At 36.7% G+C, this 7,307-nt stretch overlaps 1 pseudogene; it reads left to right on the top strand.

Annotated features, from left to right (window-relative positions):
- Positions 1-5,204, top strand: part of LOC113299697 — a 5,920-nt pseudogene extending 716 nt beyond the window's left edge.
- Positions 5,205-7,307: the final 2,103 nt, after the last annotated feature.

The following is a 7,307-nucleotide window of genomic DNA, read 5'->3' as shown; positions in this document are numbered from 1 at the left end:
TTTTTTTTTTTTTTTTTGTATGGGGCGGGCATTATACCCCGCCCCATTCTTTGTTTTCAAAACCATTTTAGTGGGGCGGGCTTTATACCTCCGCCCCACTTCTTTCATTTTTTTTTCTTTTTTAAAAATCTACCCAATCAGGCGTTGGTATAGTCTACGCCCCACACCAGGCGGACGTATAACGTACGTCTGACCAAATTTAGTCTTTCCACCGTAGCGTCACACACCATATTAAACCCAAAATTTGATCTTTCTTTCCCTCTTTGGTCTTTGGTTATACTCGCACCACTGCAGTTGCTCTAAGGGATTATAAACCGCAGGATTTTAGATGCCCATACAATGTGGGACTCACGTGTAGCCTCGTTGGGTCTAACACGTGGACAATTAAATCGGGTGACCCGGAGTAAAGGGGTGGTCTTAGATGCCCATACAATGTGGGACTCACGTGTAGCCTCGTTGGGTCTAACACGTGGACAATTAAATCGGGTGACCCGGAGTAAAGGGGTGGTCAAATGACTCGTCGCAAATAGTCTGCTCTAATACCATGTTAGAATACGAGCATCCAACTCAAAACTAATTGACAACAAGTGGAGTAGCTCCACACCTTATATGGATCGTTGTATGGTTGCCATGCCTTCTTGGGTCTTACTGGGTCTCACGTCTCATACAGAGCTTGGTTGTATTAGAATACGGGCGTCTAACTCACAACCAATTGGCAATGAGTGGAGAGGCCCTAAGAGATTATAAACCGCATGATTTTAGGTGCCCATACAACGTGGGAATAATAATCTCAACAATCTCACTTTTCGATCAATATATGCCTCCAATTTATACTCCGGTCATTCTATTTTACCCTGCTGATAGTACCGGTGCTAGTAAGTTCCATGATGATCTTGGCTTGCTTAAGAGATCTCTCTCTCTGAAACGCTAGTTCAATTTTACCCAATGGCTGGCAGGTTGAAAGATAACATGGTAGTAAACTTCAACGACCAAGGGGTTGAGTTTTATGAAGTGAAAATCAAAGCTAGATTGTGCGACTTCATGATGAAACCAGATGAATTTCCATTAAGTCCGCTTCTTCCGTCCGAAGTCGTTTCTGTGAATTTTGTCAAGGAAGTGCAGGTGATTGTTCAAGTGAACATGTTCGATTGTGGTGGAACTGCCATTTCTTTGTGTATATCACACAAGATTGCAGATGCATGCACCATAAGTACATCCATTCGTAATTGGGCAGGCAACACCTACTCAGCTCGTCGTGGGGGTGCACTAACCGGAAATCAGAATTTGCTTCCTTCTTTCGATGCGGCAGCTCTCTTCCCACCTACTGAACAACTGGTATGTCCATCAGATGCATGATAACTACAAATGCAGCAGTAGGCCAACGAGGGTTGATGTAGTTACCGCTTTGGTATGGAAGGCAGCCATAAAATCCGCTCCTAGCGATGGTTTTTTACCAACGGTAAATCATGTGGTGAGCTTCAGAAAGAAAATGGATCCACCATTACCTGATGCGTCATTTGGGAATCTCTGTGTGGTAGTTACAACGGCGGCAACTCCAGGAGCAACGACAACAAGTACGAATGATGGGGTTGAGGGGCAAGAGGTCCTCGAGGATCAGTTAGCTGAATTAGTAGCTCAGTTGAGGGGAGAAAAATGCAAGGTAAAGGGTGATGAAGGTTGCATTGAGAAAATCTTTCTAAGTTTTGTTGGTGGTGACAACGCCTTGTGGATAGGTAGCTGGTTTTATGATGCTGATTTTGAATGGGGAAAGCCTGTTTGGGTAACTACTGATTTAAATCAGTTGTTGAGCCGAACCAGAACTTGATTTGTATGATTGATACAAAACGTGGTGAAGGGATAGAGGTTTCGTCAAAATTTCTTGACAAGGATATGGCCAAGTTTGAACGCGAGATCCTCAAACTGTTTTGATTTTTGCATCATCTGTCTGTATTTCCAAAATGGACTAAAAAGGGACTGTTGGTCCTTCGAGTTGTAAGCTAAGTCGAGAAACGTTTCGAGTTTCAGAAGAAGATGCATTGAACAGGGCTCTAATTGGACATGATCACAAAACAACGTCACAATTTCCAGAATACTTTTATCTTATAAAATTCAGGTATTTTATTTGTTATGTTGACGGAGAAGCGGTACATGTCGTGTCAGTGCTTCTTTCGTGACAATGATACTTTTATATAAACAATTAAGCTAACGGGTGGCTGCGCGGCGGCGTGCGCCATCTCTACCCCGGAGGGAGGCCCAGAAGGTGGGAGCGATTGGGAATCTTGCGGTTTTTGTTGGGAATCCAATTGGGAGGCGTTTTTTTTTTGTTTTGGTTTTTAAAGGTGCCAAATGAAAGTCGCTAGTTAAAAAATTTCATCACTTTTTGTCGGCCTTTTCTGGATAACGGCATAACTACCCTTATATGGTTAGATTAAGTGAAAATTATATAAATGCCCTTATTTTTGACGGGTTTCACAAATATCTTTATGAGACAATAAAAATACCCCTTTCCAATTACAGGCTCATCAGAGGTCCATCAATATTTTTCTTCTTTTCGTATTTGCCCTTTCTCCTTTAAACTTCCTTCTTCGTTTGTGACGCCCGTCTCTTCGAACATTCAGAGAAGAGAGAAATCTAAATCTAAACTCTCCACCGCCGTCTCCATTTCTATCCCCACCATCTCCGTCGCCATCACAACCAACACCAACACCAGTGATATCACCACCACCACTATGAATTGAGAATACATTGGAAATAAGTTAAAAAAAAATATTCAAATCTGAAAATTATCTTTCAGCCATCGCCACCACCACTGCTATCTCATGTGACGACGGCTGGTGAAGAAGAGAGGTTGATGTTTTTGCGCTTAGGATTCATGAAATGAAGAAAGAAGATTTCTCTTTCATCCATCGCCACCACCATTGCTATAGCCATCGCCACCACCATTGCTATCACCGTCGTTTCATTATGAAATGGGTAAGAAAATCTACCTGAAGAATCGATTCTAGTTTCAGATCTGGAAACATTGCGTCCGTTGTTGTTGATGACGATAGTAATAGAGCTGGAGGTCGTGGCGGCGGTGAAGGAGGATATCAAATCCGTGTTTTATTAGAAGAAGATGATGGCGGTGGTGAAGGAAGATACCATATCTACAATGATGGTGGTGGCGACGGCCACCTGGTGTTTTGCGTGTTAGAATGCCTGTTGATTTAAACGAACAAGATTCTGTTGAAGAAATTGAGGTTGTTCGGTACGTGAAATTTTCTGCGCAGGGAACTAGATCGTTGTCTGAGGTTTCTCTGCGTCCAGCTATGGATGGAAAGACAGACTTTTATGAGGCTAATCACAGGTTTGCAACTAGCGTTTATATGTGCAATTAGATTATGTCCATAGAAGCTTAATCTTTGCATTACTTAAGAACACTACATAAAGTTTAATTTAGTTGATAATGATACATATGATGAAAAATGTGTTGTCTCTGCTCTTTCTGCCCATTCCAGCCACATGTGAAATTGAATCCATGTCACTATTTATTTATGTTGTTGGTGGTAAATGCATGTAGGATTTTTGGTTACCCATTACTCTTCTGGTGCTTCTGAGGTGTGACTGATGAAAAAGTCAGACGTGTGTTTTCGAAAAGTTGTTTAACTTCAAGGTTAATTAGACTATTTTGAAGTACTGTATGTTTTCTTATGGTAACTGCTAGGATTCTTTGCTTCCCGTATGGCGATGAAGTCGACATTTTTGTTCATAATCATCTTGGACTATTGCATCACCTGCTAGATGTCACTGTAATTGGCAACTTTTTCATTTCCACTTATCAAGTGCCAAACGGCTCTACATAATCAACTAGAGAGATTGTGCTCGACTGTTCCTTCCACGTGTAGTAACATGTTAAGCAGGCACCCTCTATGAGCAAGTCTTAAAATGTGTGTTGAACTATCCAAGGTGGCAGGATATATGGATTGTAGCTTATCACACTAATGACCCACTTCAGAATGTATTGCAGTACCCCCTCCATAAGAAAATTAAGATTAAAAGTCAAAATTATGAGCCCTTCAAGTACTTTTCATGAATTTTTTTGCAAACGTATAAAAGGGTGGAGGAAAAATGCATTTCAATACTACTTCATCTTGTGATTTTGATTTACTGGTAATGGTTTAGGTGAATTGTGTTTATTTGGTGTTGTACTGGTGGTAGTGGAAGTTGTTATAGTAGTTGTGGTGGTGGTGAGGTTCGAATGAGAAAGAATGATAAATACAAGAAGATCAGTTCTTGGTTTCAGAGAAAACTCTGAGGTAACTACTACCACTAATTATGTTACCTTACTCTTTATGTTCAACTTTCACGAGTATCAACTATTGTTGTTGATCCCTTTTATTGGATTCAACAACCAATGTTTAGGGAGTCAACAACCAATGTTTGTGTATCAACAATAGAAATGGTAATCAACAACCAATATTTGTGTATCAAATATAGAAATTGATCTTAGTGTAAGGAGTCAACAACAAATATTTGTGTATCAACAATACAAATTGACCTTAGTTTAGGGAGTCAACATCCAATGTTTGTGTATCAACAATGGAAAAATGGAATCAACAACCAATATTTGTGTATCAACAATAGAAATTGATCTTAGTGTAAGGAGTCAATAACAAATATTTGTGTATCAACAACATAATTGACCTTTGTTTAGGGAGTCAACAACCAATGTTTGTGTATCAACAATGGAAACGTGGAATCAACAACAAATATTTGTGTCTCAACAATAGAATTTGATTTTAGTGTAAGGAGTCAATAACAAATATTTGTGTATCAAAAATAGAAATTGACCTTAGGTTAGAGAGTCAACAACCAATATTTGTGTATCAACAATAGAAATGGTAGTCAACAACCAAATTTGACAAATGTTTTTGGACTTTTGATTTTTTAGATAATTTTTTGATGGCGGCGGCGGCAACAATAATGGTGGTGGTGTGTGGCGGTAGTGGAATATTATTGGTGGTTGTATTTAATAAGTGGTGGTGGTGGTGGAGTGGTGGCGGGGTGTTGGTGGTGGCGGTGCTGTTGGTGAAATGGTGGTGCTGGTGAATGTGAAATAATAGAAAAATCTATTTTTTAATGCATAAAATTTTTGAATGGAAAATAATATTGTAAGTGAGGGTATTAAGGTAATCTATTTTTTAATGAATAAAGTATTTAAATGATAGGGGTATTTATATTGTTGTATAAGGGTATATTTATTGGGTGTCAAAACGAAGGGTATTTAATAAATTTACCCTTAGATTAAGTGATAATGATTAATTAGTAACATTAATGATTGATTAAAAATAAATTATAGTGATAAATTAGTAGAGAAATACTTTCCGCTTCCCACTATTAAGTGACATAGTTCAAATTTGCACAATTTTTAAGGAAAACAAGGAAAACGGTATAGTTAAGCATTTTTTACAATTATACCCTTATGGATAATAACTAATGAAATTTTAAAATGATTTATCTTTCAAACCACACCACGGATGTTCGCAAACTTCATACCATTCAAAAGCATTTTAAAAAACCTACGTAACGAGTATAAACATGTCTATCAAATTATGCATATTTCTTATAATCAATTAAAAGGATAATTTTAGAAATATATCCTTGTTTAGTTATATAGGTCATTTAATGGTGGGACAAAATCTAAGAGTATATAGGTCAGTAAATAGTGGAACGGAGAGAGTAAGATTTATATGAGGGAGTTGGGATTTTTGAGAGGAAGAAGAAGAAGTAAAAAAAAACTTGGGTTTTGGGATTTCAGTGGTTAGAAGTGACCAAAATATGTGATTCAAATCAGATTCACAAATATAGTTATAGACGATAATTAATCTCTATTTTTTAATTTTTTTTGGATTTTTACAAACTATTTTGATCACCCAGTGATGGGTTCGGCTCTACAATTACTAGCCGAATCATGTTGGGAAGAACCGTTCGACTGATATATCTAAACGTGAACCTAAGTGTATGAAAAATATATTTGAGATTCCGTTTATTCAAACTACAATCGTTTTTGGCCGAACTTGTACTTTGTTTTTTTTTTTAATATATAAGTTGTGACTTATAGAGTCGTGTTCGGCTTACTATGACACAGCCGAACTTGGTAGTCTAGAAACATAAGTTAAAGTTTCGGCTATACAACTGCATTTCAAATATGAGCCGAACCTTGCCTTCGGGCAACATTTTTATATAGGTTCGTCAAGTAATCTGACTTTTCGAACTAGCCGGACATGAATTTTATCTGAAATAAACAAGGTTCGGCTGAAAATAATACATCAGATAATCATCCGAACTTAAAGGTCTTCTTCATTGTAATCCAGGTTCGGTTGTATATATGCCGAACTGTGTTTTTGAAATACAAAAAATCGAAGAACAAAGATATGGGTTCCAATATGCGGGTCTGGAGCTAATCTCTTGCTCAACGTTTCACAAGACTCATTTTATATTTGTGATTTTAATCAATGATAAAAGATCTATGAATCGACAATTAATCGACGACAAAAAATAAAATCAAAACGGTTTGATAATGGTTAGATTAGGTTAGAAATGAAAATGATTTTTGAATTTTGATTAGTTTATGTTTACATACTAAGCTCTAAAAAACCAAGGTGTTACAAAAACACCATCCGTATTATTTGGACCAAATGCAAACTATATCCAATAAAAATTGAACCAAACCCCCAATTCAATTAAAAATAATTAAATTTAGTTTTTATCATATTTTATAAATCCAATCTTACCCTTACCTATATATATACACAATCTTTAGAAAATAGAAATTTGTGTAGAAATGGAAGACAAATATTGGAGATAAGATTTACGGACGTAATTCGAGATCTTCTCCGTCGGAATCTTTGTGTATTCAGATTTTAAATTCATATATACTATATTTCTCTTGATTCCATCGATATTTTAAAATAAGAAACTAATTTTAGGTTCAATTTTATATCTGACCATCTTAGATATTAATTATGAGAGCTCGTTGTCGTTTCAGTTTAGTAGAAGTAGAGAAGATATCGTCAATTTCAATCCTTTAAATTGTATTTGAAGATTGATTTTTAGGGCTGAAGAAATTGAAGAACTTTAAATTTTCGGATCTCGTATTCTTTTTAATTTAATTCGAAGAAAAGAAGAGAAGTTATAGTTTAAACTTTTGAATTATCATTTTTAGTCGATCATCTTCAGATTGATCTAATCGTAGCAATCAAATCATTCATCAGAGACTCAATTTTATTTTCAGTTTTTTTTTTTTTTTTACTAATTTGGTTTTTTTT

This window comes from Papaver somniferum, chromosome 7, assembly GCF_003573695.1.
Source record: "Papaver somniferum cultivar HN1 chromosome 7, ASM357369v1, whole genome shotgun sequence".
NCBI lineage: Eukaryota > Viridiplantae > Streptophyta > Magnoliopsida > Ranunculales > Papaveraceae > Papaver > Papaver somniferum.
This window is presented reverse-complemented; position numbering and strand designations above follow the sequence as displayed.